Here is a 13,685-nt window from a genome sequence, read left to right as displayed (position 1 = left end):
CTGCAGCGGGTGTATAGTCCGCAAGGACGAATTTCGGGTGAAAAGAAGTCACTTAGATGGTCAACAAGCAGTATACAACAAGTGAGAAAAAATTTTATTGACAAGCACCAAAACTCTGGGCCTCTCACAGACTGCATAGAAGTCATTTCTAAAACGCGCCAAGGGCTGTCCCGGGGCCCGGGGCTGTCAGAACAGCCCGGGGCTGTCAGAATAAAAAAAGTGTGTCGGATTCGACACACGGCTCGTCAGTGTCTTCATTGCCTTCAGAATGCAGCAGCTTATTTGCAGCATTTTATAGTCCTGTTTTCTTGAAGCTGTTGACGACAGCTTGCTAGTCACCTTTTTCAGCAGCCATAGTACGAGAAGTTCCTTCGCCTTCTCTGGCGTTATTCGTCAATATTTTGCGCATGAACTCCCAAATAGTAGCACTGAAAAGCAGGCACCGCGAGTAGCATTCGCTTGCATACCTACGCTGATTTTATATGGGAGCTGACTTCGCTGTGTGAATTTGCGCGGTAAAATCTCGCAGGCGCAACGGGCCACGTATGAATTTTTTTACGTTTACAGCCACGCTAGGGTCCTTCGGCTTTGGCAAATGATCTCAAGGAATTAAATTTCAGTTTGGAAACATGTATGGTACGGATATTATTGAATCTGCCTGCAAACCTTGCTGCTTTATGAGCTTCTCAGCCTGTCCACATTAAAACTTCTGCCAAATGCATCACGTGAATATAAGTTATGAAGTTAGGATCCCTAATGACTCTTTACCATCAGAGGTGAGTTCCGCTATAGGTTCTGTCGTGTTAAACTAGTTACCGCAATATACAACGTCGTTCACTTGGGAGGCATGGAGGACGAACCACTACTGAAAACTGAAAAGTATATACAGATGCAAGTGTCTATATAAACATTCTCCGTGCTTATCGGCGCCAGTAGACGTCAAGAAGGTAGAAAAGGTCATGAAACCAATAGAAAGAAAAAAGAATTAATTACGCTTTTGCTGGGTAAGATGATGACTGCGATAACAGCAGCGGATGAATCTTTAGAAGGGATGAAAAGTAAAGTGAAATGCTATATTAAAGGCCGAGGGACAAATTACACGGGGTGGGAGCCTGATGGCAAGGAAGGGAAAACGATGCATTAAAAGGTGAGGAAAAAAACAATCAGTACAAAACAAACTTCCAGCCGTATACACATAATCTTCATGTCGACAATATTGTTCTGAAAAACCGAATCCATTCTTGTACCCTGATAGCGACGCTTCGCTTACACAATCGACACACTTTTTCTTGATAAATAAAGCTCCTTTCAGATCACGGGAAGCAAGATCAGGGCTTGTATCTGGGACAGCAGTTTCTTCAGGGGTGCACACGAGCTTTCTCCACAATCTCTGAAGTCAAGCAGCAGATGGATTCCTTTCATAATTCATGCTCCGTTTCCTTAGCACTCTGGGTTATTGTAACTACTTCATTCTACAGTCGTTCTGCTAAGGAATTAACACGGCGGCATCATTTTTTTTCTCTTCATGCAGAGACCCCCTCCTATAGTCCGTATCTTGTGGGATAATATTCTGAGGTCTGCCGTATTGGCAGTGCAGATGCATTCACACTGCAAAGTTGACAAGAAAGGGCTGTAAGGGACTTTGCTGATAGGAAAATTTTGAAGTCAGGACATTGAATACGTTTAACACCTTATTGCTTTTGAGGACAGGGAGGTTTATTGGGTGGCCTGATTACACTCTACGTTCATACTTTTTCGGCTGTGTAGACAATCTCATTGACTTTTGAAGTCAGGTGCAAAAAGCCTCAGAAATAAAGCTCCTGGATTAACTTGATAAAAATCGAAATAAGTTGGGCAAAGGCTTCTATGTTAGTTTGCAACCACTCAACTACTCTCGTTAAGTGTCGCGTGAAAACGTGAGGTTGTCACCCAAATAAAGAAGAAAGCTAATTGAGCAAGCGGGGAAGAGGGGTGGGAAGAGAAGGAAAGGCAGGAAAAGGAAAGAATTGAGGGCTAATTCCGGTTACACCTCGATCACCTCTTAAACCTTTTCAGAGTGAGAAGATGCTGGCGATTTAAGAAATGCCGGAAGGGCATCTACGCGCAAGAGCTTAATGATTGGCGGATTTGACTTGGATGAGATGGGGACGAATGCCAGTTTCTTCAAGCACTGCGTCCCAAAAGAAGCCGATCATCATTGCAAAGAAACGCCTCTACGCACCGGATAGCCAATGGGTACCAAGTGCCACAGGGGATCGAACCTCTACCTTCTGAAATACCACGAGTTGGCTAACACCACTTGACCACCACTTGCATCACTGAAGGGAATCCCTAAATTTGAGTGTCCGTTCGCAAAGCATAGGAAATATATTTAAAGCGTAATTTTGGACTACGCTCGAAAGGAACATGCCACTATCACAGGTTGTGCGCTCGCCCTGCACTCGCTTGCTCCAAAAGCTTCACTTGCCAACTTTGGCAGGTCATCAAGCCTGACTTTACCCAAAAAAATTAACTGCAAACAAATTACGCAAGAAAGCCTGTTTAGCAACCCCTGACGAGGAATCGTTAACAGTCAGTTGTGGACAAAAAGAAATGAATTGCCGCTGGTCGGTGCACTGAGCGAAAAAAAAATTAGAAATATTAAAACATCACCCTAAGCGAGATCTCCTTGAAGATATTTTAGGGAAGTCGTTTCTTTTTGTTTACCATTTATTAAATGACAGCTTCATCGAGGACTGGGCTGAAGTAATATTTTTATCTCGCCATTCCACGAGATGCCGACGCATGCCGACGCGTAAATTTTGAATTTAGATTGCCTCATTACAAACAGGCGCTCGTTCGTTTTCAGAACTGTCACTGCTCATCGAAGGCGTCCAGAAGGCTCAAACACCCGGGGCGTGTGGAAAGTTTCGATCCAAGTCTTTCATCGCATGACTGAACTGATCACCACGACACTGAAGTATGTTTTCGAGTAATATATTCTAGTTGAAATACACTGCACTCGAATGCAGCACAACAAACAAGCTACGGTAAGACACATCTTCTCTTAAGAAAAGGCATTTGTCAAAAATGACATGGTGCAAAACGCACGACTGGTTTTTGAGCACGCTATTCACTTAGTCCCCGTTACAAGCAAACACAGGCGAACATCGTCCGGCAACAATGACGAATCGAAGGGCGAACACGACGCCTGACTTCAGTGTGAACCACTTACCACCCTTCCCCCTCCGAATGGTAAAGAGGTTGTTGCAGTCTAAGAGAACCCGCGCGAAACGAGCAGAAGCGCGCCCTGCTGGCCTTCACAGGCTTTAATGCCACTGAAAATCGAGTTGCCAGTGGTATAGCGCGTAGCGTTGTGCGTGTTAAAACAATTCCACATGCACATCAATGGGAAGCTGGGACTCCTGCCGGAGTGGAGCTGCGGGTATTATCTTTGTGTCCGAAAGACATGATCTTGAACCAAGGTTCTGTTTGACTCGGGACGCCGTACGCTTGCAGGCCTGTGTTGTTAACTCGCGAACGCGCAAGGCTTGAGAACTACTAATTCTGGTCTTGAACGATATCGACCGCTAAGGTGCCTTGTACTGGGGTTTGGCGGGGCATCACCTGGACGGGACGCATTCTTAGATTGCGGCTAGCAGCATTTATCTCTTATTCTGGGGGTGCTACACGTCGGTGCTGCTAAGCATTTCTTGCTTAAGTCTACTATTGGCGACGATGGAAATTTTGTTTAGTCTCTTTGCGCTCCATAAACTTATTTAGTGGAGGTTTTCTATATCTACGGGTCCTCAGTGAAGAAAATAGTTGATTGTGACAATCATTCTTCAGGTAAAACTGCTGCTAGGTGTTCGAGAAGTCCATATAAAAGAGAAAAATACCATAAAGCGTGAATTTTATACGTGCCGTATGCAAATGCCGTTTTTTTTCGAACTAAGTACAAATTTCACGCTTCAAGCAACCATTCTTTTACTACCAAAGCGATGACCCCTCCCGGTATTCTTTTTTCTTTCGCTCTAAGCACGAGAGCGACTGGTGACCTTCCTGAGCTACAAATCTCGCAATTCATTTCGTAAGCAGCAGAACACATATTTAGGCACATCTTGTGCATATACACAACCATGCACTTTCTTTATTTAACAGTCACTGTATCTTTGATGAGGCACTCTCCTCATTTATGGCCGATAGCATGGAGCTGCGTGATTTCGCGTTGCACCAGGACCGGCAATTAGAAAAGTGCCTGGTAATTAGGGCAACACAAATTACCGACTAACGAGATTCTCTGTACCGTTGCCGGCGAACTTGACAGCGCCGGTCTGCCATCGATCATAACGTAGTGAATTAATCTCTGTCAATTATTCAGCGAAATGGCATCTCGAGCCTCTTTCTCAGCAATTTCCACGACCGGCGAGGCAATCTGGGCAGAAACAAGATAGTTGTTTGTGGCTGTGGTTGTTGTAGCTGTTGTGTCTTTAAAAACAACTGCGCAGCTTCAGCTTTCTCGCTCCCTGCTGGAAAAGTTAGCCCGCGTTCTCAAATTTGCAGACGGCTGTTGGCTGCTTGTGTGTGAAATCTGTTTGGGTCGTCAATTTCCCAATAATTTTATTCCGCTGCAGAAAAAACTAGAGAAAAAATAACGCACACATCGGGTGGTCTTGTGTCGAGGTGCCCTTTAGGAGCCTTAGTTAAGCCTGGCGGCAAAAAAAAAAACGTCCTTGTTTCGAAAGTGCTAATTCTGCTCAGCCTGCAGGCAGGTTGCGAAATCATGGCACGACTTTCTCAAGAAGTCTGAGTGAGATGCGAGCAGCTTGCTCTTAATCATTGAAAAGTACAAAACTCTGGTCCTTAGCAGCGCTGCATACCAGCCGTCCAACGACCTCGACAACATTCTGCGCGAAAGACTCGAGGCGCCGACGCGCTTCGACATAAGTGACAAAAGATATTCATCCTCCTTCTAGGAAAATAATTTTTTGCAGTGGAGGCGGTGAAGTTCTGCGTCTCGTGCTGAGTGAAACGAGCGTAGGGCGCACGAGCGTTTTTGATTTAGTTTTTTTTGGCGCTTACGATCATGGACTATGTAATCTCGTTTAGTATGGAGGTGCAATAGTATGAAACTTGCACTAGAGCCTGCTTTTCGGAAAAGCTGAATAAGAAGACATTACATGAAACGTAAACTTGTGGAAAGTAAACTACTACTGTTGCGACGTTAAAAAAAAACTTTTGGAACCACCGGCACCGCTCAGTCTGGCTTTTCTTTTTTGATAGAAAGAGCCATGGACTCCATAAGGAAAAAAGAAAAAAACATTTTTATTTTCGTTCGTAAAAATAATTTTTTTCCCGCGTGTTTTGTCGTAATCGTTTAATATAGATATTCAGTAAACTCGGTACAGTGTGCACTAATCTATCTCATTTTACGCTAAAAGGAAGCTGTGCGCGCAGTTCTCTTCAAGGACGCCTTTTTTTTTTATTGCATTTCGGTGCATACATTTCCTGCTCTGACCTTTCACAGTGGTAGAAAAAGTGGCCGCAAAGGCTCTTACCCTTCCCTCTCTCCCTCCATATTTCACAAAACTGCCCAAATGTCTGTGCTCTTAGCCTAAAACTTAGGTGTCAGGTGTTTTCACAGTTCAGCATTTTCGCTAGACAGATTATATATTTGAGTCACATGGTTGTACACGTGGTCTCTACGCTATGGTTGCATGCTACACCAACAGACGACATCTATGCCGAAGGCGGTGGTAAACCACGCCATTCACACCGATAAGTCACTTCTATAACACGAGGACAACAGGCACGAATAATCTAAGAATGGAATGCGCCTGGTTGCGAAGGCAGCGTTGGCAAAACCCAGTGCATGCCACAATCTGTAAACAAGTCCGGCCGCCAACCTTTCAGCCCGAGGTTCTTTAAACCGGGCTCAGGTGGCCTCGGATCGAGGATTCACGAAGGAGCGCATGCACTCTTTCAGTGAGCTGACCCAGGCATACAGAGCCCCACGCCAGCTCTACCCCCCGCCCCACCCCTCCCTAGATAACAGACACGCAACACTCTGGCGCAGATTACAGACACACACTCTCCCCTCGCCCCTTACCCTAACAACTATCATCCCTCCTTCCCCACTCCCGCTTGCGCCCTATGCCCAGAACCCTTGGCTTTTTCCCTCCACATCCTTTCCCTCTGCCCGGCGGACCCTCCCCCGCGGGACCTAGAGAACCTCAAGACATGGGAGGACTGGGAGACCCTGCTGCGCTCGGAGGACCCGGCCGTGCAGACCATCGCCACCGGCCGTGCTGCCAGTGTTATGGACCTTAGGAACATAAACACTTGAGTGCAGTGGGGTCGTGCGGGGACCCTAGGGCATGCCCCGAATTCCTGTTGAATTAAAGTTTTTTTCTCTCTCTCCTTCCCCAAGCAAATAATGAAATTGATAAAAACTCTTTAGTTCTTTGGCCTTGAGTCTTTCTAAAGGAAATAATTCGGATTAAAATAGTGCACAGGCAGAAAACAAAGAATGCACCGCATACTAAGCTCACCTAGGCGTCCTTCTTCGCGAGTGAGTCTCGACGTAAGACTTCCATTTCAGCCGTAATGTCCTTGAAGAAATATGGATAGCTTTAACCTCTACTGTATTTATCACTTCGAGTTACACAGCCTTAGCTCTATGCTGCGCAGGTTTGAAGTCCCCGTCGGCATTCAAAGCAGTTCGGGAATCTACAGGGGCCTGCCTCTCTTTTCTCTATTCTCGCTTACCGCAGTTCTCATTTTCTTTTTTTTACACAGCTCCTCGGCGGTGAAATCACTGTTCTTGGCCCTTTGGGTTGCAGCTGGAAGCGAAAAAAAAAAAAAGTTTTGTTTTTCATTTTACGGGCGGTGTTCTGAAGCGAAAGATGATATATCGCGACTAGCTGTCACCTTAGTATTCGAGCTTTATCTCTCTCTTTCTCTCTAGAACTTAATGCAGTTTACTTTATCTAGAGTACGCAGGCGAATGTAGGGTCTTCAATAGAGGTAGAATACCTCTCCGTGGAGCCTCGATGCTTCCGAATATCTCAGTTCAGCTCCACTTTTTGGAGGAGCAGAGGTAGAGCGTTCAAGTAACTGCACCATAAGGACGCTTCAGCAGAAAGAAAAATCATTTCAAAAGGTTCAACCTTACAACATAACAATAACAGTATCTACTTGAACTTCGCAGGCTACAATGCTGAGTGTTATTAATTCGTGATTTTTTATTAAGTCATTCTTCCGAACTGAAGTTATGGGTCACAGTTGTGAGAGAAAACGCCCCACGCCTATATCCAGTAAACGATAATAATGGCTTGGGTGGAACTGCATAGAACCTGGGAACATTTAAAAACAAAGTAGCCTGAAATATTTTTCTTTCATCAGGGGTAATTATTATAACAGAGCAAGAGACCTGGACGCACACATAACCAACGCACCACATGGTTGTGTTTCTTGTGTTTGTCCGCTTTGATTGTTTTGTTATAATATTGCATACACTCATAAAGCAGCCAACGTAACTTGCTACGTTCATTCAACGGCGCTACTTTTTCCGAGCGCTTTACTGCCGCATATTGAACTCATTTGACGAAACCGTAAAAGAGATCTGTCAAAACAACAACAGAAAAACAAAGCTGCGCACACAGCCGGGGTTATTTGTGTATTCCTCTCTCCAGTGGCATCGCTCTATTTTCAATGTCAAGATTGGCCACTTGGTGCAACCAGAGCACCTTGCGAACATATAATTTCCACGACCAAATTGTTCTTCTTTCCCTTTCCTTCTTACTCCTGTCTTTTAGGAGCGCCCCTGTGTTCGCTAATCCCAAAGTTCATTTTTCACGCGAGTGTTGGTCGTAAGAGACTCAGCGCAAGCAGCTTGGCTCTGATGGGAGCCAAGAAAAAAAGCTAAACAATACAAAAGTTTGCTTCGATTTGTCCAAACAACCTCCATTTTGTTTTCTTTAACCACCAGCTCTGCATCGGCCGTCAAACGTCTCTGAGTTTTATTCTTTTGCAATACGCGCATAGCAATAATGGCCACGTACAACCTTCTAGGTGGTGTTAGAAACTCGTCGCGGAAGCCCGTGCGTAAGCCGCTTTTTTTGCTGCGGTCAGGCGGAAGTTTGAGCAATGTACAATCTTCGAATAAGGACTTTCTTACTTATTCGAAGGAACACAGATGTGTTCCTTCTTGTGGTTAACCTCGCTACCGTAACGACCTGCCGGTTGAGAGTTGAGCGCCTGAGCTGTCGTATATTCCTTCTTGTCTTGGTTCTTTTCGCGCTGGGGTTTCCGTCAGTTAGGTACAATCTTCGTTTCCTTCTCAAGGGCTACCTCTAACTACGGTGAAATACTGTTGGGATTGCAATAGTTTCTTGAAGCTTGTTCTTTCTTTTTTTTCAGTTGGTGGGGGGGGGGGAGGATTTTCTGAGAGACGGAAGCGAGATCCACGAAGAAAAGATTTTCTTCTGTGCTCTTTCACAATAAACAACTGCTACAGAAGTGCCGCCGAAGTCACACTTACTTTTATTTTTGAAGCCGACTTAATGTCAAACGTCGACTAGATTGATACAAAGCAATAAGTGGGCTAAGAACAATTATTTCGACGAAGTTACTGAAAGCCATTCTCTGAAATGCCTCCCTGAAAGAGCGCATGTGCACGCTCCATTCGCTCTCAGCAATGCTAAGCGAAAGCTTTTGCTGCCGACCATAATCAATCATTGGCATTTCGCTCTTTTTTCTGTTCCCTGTTTCCTTACAGCATTGCTTTTTAATTCACTTTTTCAGTTCATTTCATTTGTGTAGTTTCTCAAATAAAATTCTGCGATTCGAGCATGTAATCTGCAGCTTCTTTCAGCGCTTTCATCGCGAAGTACTGGTTTCTGGTTTATGCGGGTCTAACGGCCCAAAGCGACTCAGGCTATGAGGGACGCCGTAGTGGAGGGCTCCGGAAATTTCGACCACCTGGGGTTCTTTAACGTGCACTCTCATCGCACAGTACAGAGGGTAAAACGCTTGTCTAGAACACGTTCTGGGCTTGTTTCGGGCTGAACACGAGATATCTAGCGATAACATTGGGTTAAAAATGGTCGGGACGTAAGCATGTGCAGATAAACACATACGATTCCATGGTCATTTTTGGCCTTCTTGGTCGCAGCAGCCTTGGGAGCTGCGGAACACACAGCCCGGTCGTTCTAGACATGTGTTTTGCCCTCTGTACATGGGGCTCTAGAATTTCACCTCCCACGAGGTACTGCACATTCATCTAAAAGAAATTCATATGCACAGCATGCTTAAGCTCGTGTGCGTGTGCGTGTGCGTGTGTGTGTGCGTGTGTGTGTGTGTGTGTGTGTGTGTGTGTGTGTGCGTGTGCGTGTGCGTGTGCGTGTGTGTGTGTGTGTGTGTGTGTGTGTGTGTGAGAGAGAGAGAGAGAGAGAGAGAGAGATACCTCTCGTCTTCTGCCGCACCATTCTTCGCTTAACATGTGTCAACTTGCCCAACGCTTTATTTTTCGATTTATGAGCCAACGCTGAGAGTGTGCCGAAAGCCTTTCAGCAGTGATGCTGCCATCATTACGGATTTTCAACCGACTACTACGCCATCATGCCTTTTATTACATCTACGCTACCTTCGTGTGCCTTATACGGCTCTGGTTCTGCACGCACAGTTAATATCCATTGTCAGGTGAGTGCGGAAAAAGCACATTAATGCATACAACTGGTTTGGTTTATTGGGGTTTAACGTCCCAAAGCAACTGAGGCTATGAGAGACGCCGTAGTGAAGGGCTCCGGAAATTTCGACCACCTGGGGTTCTTTAACGTGCACTGACATCGCACAGCACACGGGCCTCTAGAATTTCGCCTTCAAGAAATTCAGCCGCCGCGGCCGGGATCGAACCCGCGTCTTTCGGGTCAGCAGCCGAGCGCCGTATCCGCTGAGCCACCGCGGCGGGTTTAATGCAAACAACTCTTTTCTGAATTGCACTTGGCTTTCAAGGAGTTAGAGCTCTCCATGTCTACTGACTCTCAGTAGACTGACTTTTCTTCATCGAATTACGGTATTAGGCCAGCTAGTAGCGTGATTGCCACAATATCACCAATCACATGCAAACGACAACTAAGGGGCTAAAGCAATTCGAAGTACAGGAAAAAAATTAGGCGTTATACTCGTTCCATTTGTTTTTCAATCTGCGAACAGCTGTAGTTCTCTGTAGTTTATGTTCATTTTAACGAAGTACAAGACAAATTTTTCTGCATAACAGCTTCAGCGTTTTTGTAAACTGTATTTTTTTTCTTCGAATCAGTTGTCGCGCAAAAAAAAAAGCCTTTTACAGCATGCTATGCACTTGACAGAAGGGAAAAGCGAGCACCCAAAGCATGCTGCACGCCCTATCAATTTTAGGAGACGTCTACAACAGAGGCTGTGCAAAGCATCACCGGCATCGGCGCCGTGGTGGAGCTGCTAAGGACTTAATGAGTTATACTGCGCTTTCTGTGCGCCTTGCTGGGGAGTACTTAAAAAGAAATCTTCAGTTTTGGGACTTGTTGCTAACATAAAGCGAGTAGAAGGTACTACCGCTTGTATCCTTTAAAAAGTAGTGACTGCCTTGATGATAGGCGATAATTATTAATTTTATTTTTTCGCATGCAGCTGTTTCAGCCCACAGCTATTTTAGTCCACTCCGAAGCCTTGCACTAATCCAAATGGCACCGCTTGAAATGACCACTTCATAAAGAAAAGTATTTGTTGCACTCACATTTAGGCCTGTAGGAATTCCGTAGCGCAGATGACTGCTGTGTAAAACTTGCCGCACGATGACGATTCCATAAACGTATGCACTGATAGAATGCGTCAGAATCCTTCTTCACAGATGTGGTTACCTCGATCTACACCTTATAAACACCATAATCTCAAAGAAATCTTTCTGAGCAAGCTTCTTTAAAGGCCTACTTGACCGAAACTTTACTTCGGCTAATTTTGCGCTCGATGTAGTGTGCATGTTATTAACAATATTTATATTTAATATTAGGGCTGTGAAGCGTCTAGAATTTTAGTTAGAAGCGTTTAAAAACCTCTGTAGCAGACGACGCAGACCCCTAGCGGTGTGCTGAACAACTAACAAACCTGACCGGAAATGACGCACATTTGAGACACCGGCATCGCCGGCTTGCCAGTTTCAGGCGTTCTGAAGTGAGTGCGCGCGCCTTGTAAGCTCTTCTTCTGGCGCGTTTCTGGCTGTTTTCACCGCGAAGCTCGATGGTATCCGAGAAAAATAAACTGCTGGCATCATGTAGACGAAGTGCATGGCCGCGGAAGGGACTACGAGGAATGCGAAAAGTACCATGTATACCTCTCGTCCACTGCCCTTCACCCCCGATCTCGAAAGCTGGTGTCAGCTGTCTGGAGCTCAGGTTTTAACGCGAATTCCCCTCTCTTCTTCAAAAAAGATAATGGTGGGTGACTGACGCTTCTGCCTCGCGCTAACCCCTTTTGTGGGTTGGGCTTTGTCAATAGACCTGTCCCGGTCTACATCATGCATCAGAGCACCTACGTCTTTCTGGCCCGATCGGCAAAGCATGCCACGAACCGAAGGCTTCGAAGCGTCTCTAATGGGGAGAATAAAGAGAAGGGGGAACCGCTTGTCACAAGCTAGCTAAGCCGGTCCAGAAGTTAAAGTGGACGGCTTTGCTCATCGAGCAACGCCCTTTTGACGGCACGTTATTTACACCAGGCAGAGGTCTAAGGAGAGGTCTGGTTCGTCTGAAAAGGAATCAACATATGCACACCCGTTTATTGCAGGTACAGCTCTGCCCAATGCGCAATAATGCCGTCGTGCGCCGAGTGTATCTGCTGCCTCGAAGATTTGCAGGCCGGGCTGAGAATCCTGGAAGGCCACACAAGCGTTACTGAAAACGTCGACTTTCTTACTGCCTCAGGCCATTCACACTTGAGGTCGATTACAGGAAGCTTCAGCGTTACCATTCGAGACGCGTCTCCAAGACCTCAGATAACTGCACACATGTTATTTGAATGATAATCTTTTCAAAGAATTTTGATTTTATTCAGTAGGGTAAGGGTAAGGGCTAGTTGGTGATCCATAACATATAAATATCAAATTTATATGTTTGGTTAGAGACACCTACGGTAATTTGCGCGGTGGGCGTATACGGTCGACTGGGGTTCGGCAACCACGTCGTTCTGCCCAGCTGTGTGGTTTGAAAAGATTAGAAAAACCTTTCCGTCCCTGTAGTACACGGGCTTTAAGTGGTTCTAGGTAAATGCTGTAATGAACGCAACGCATAAGTTTTTGTTCATTTGAATCGACATGTATTTCGCAACGCGCAGCGGCGTGCCCGACGGAGGCGCGCAAAGATAAACCAGCCCACCATCGGCACCGCACTGATGCCACGGTCCTCGACGAGAAAAATATATGTTTATTTTGCAACACAAATTTTGCTTCTGGCATATTCTTTCGCTTAACACAGCACTTAATTCTGTTCAGTTCTGTTTTTACACATCCATCTGTTTTTATTGATTTAACTGGCGTTCACAGCACCTGTTCCAAATTTCTGTGCACAGGCAGGAATACCTTTCGAGGGGGGAGAAAAATGAGAAGGAAAAGGAGAAAGCAGGTCATTTTTTTTTATCAAGACAACAAAAACCATATTGCACGCACAGCAGAGCGCACATGTGCTGTGCCCGCTCAAAAAAGCCGACTTTATAATACAAGCACTTCTACTTGGCCTCCATTTGAATATGCTTCCTTCCTCCGCTATGTCCGAACTTTGCACAAGCTGTAATCGAATACTGCCAGGCAAACAGCGCTCACAAGCATTGCGGCGCGATCATCTTCACTGAGGTTGAGCCAGGACTTTTCTAGTCTACTACAGCAAATAAAACACGTTTAAAACTTTTTCTAGGGCGTTTCATCCGTTTCAAGATGTGTGTTTTCACATATAACCAGTATTTATCGCACAAAGTGCTGCACGCGCTACCGCTACCAGCGCTTTGCTCGAGCCGCAACGAGCAGACGCTCCGAACCCGTCCGGAGTAGTCTCAAACATGCGTCATCATCATCATCATCATTTAATGGCCCTTAAAGACCCCTGGCGGGGTATTACATAAGGGGGGGGGGGGCGAACATCGAAGCAAGTAATGACATTATTAGGTCAAAAAAAAATACATATACAAAAAAAGTACAGTAAAACAGTGAAAAAAAAACTGAAAAAAAGTATACAGTGAAGAAAAAGTATACAGTGAAACAATCGTTGCTTGGGGAAGAGAAAAAAAAAGAAAAACACGTTTATAAATCAGGCAGACAGGTGCAGTAGTATATCAAACAATCATAACATAAAAATAAAACGCAAAGGCAACAGTTACCCACATTGGGATTTCAAGTGCAATGACAGCATTTGGCGGAATTTCAGAGCATCGCGTTCAGTGACAATTAATTCGGGTAGTGAATTCCATTCATTAATGGCCTTCCATTCCATTCCAATTCCATTCCATTCCAATTCCATTCCATTCCAATTCCTTCCATTCCAATTCCATTCATTCCGGCGGTCGGCAATGGCGCCCGTTTTTCCAGTTTCGGTATTGAAAACTCCGATTTTTGCGTGCCTTTTTCACCGTAACTGCTTGAAACTGGAGCGTAATGTTTTGTGGGTAGCATAATACGGGGGTGTACT

This window comes from Amblyomma mixtum, chromosome 5, assembly GCF_055824585.1.
Source record: "Amblyomma mixtum isolate Tamu chromosome 5, ASM5582458v1, whole genome shotgun sequence".
Classification (NCBI taxonomy): domain Eukaryota; kingdom Metazoa; phylum Arthropoda; class Arachnida; order Ixodida; family Ixodidae; genus Amblyomma; species Amblyomma mixtum.
This window is presented reverse-complemented; position numbering follows the sequence as displayed.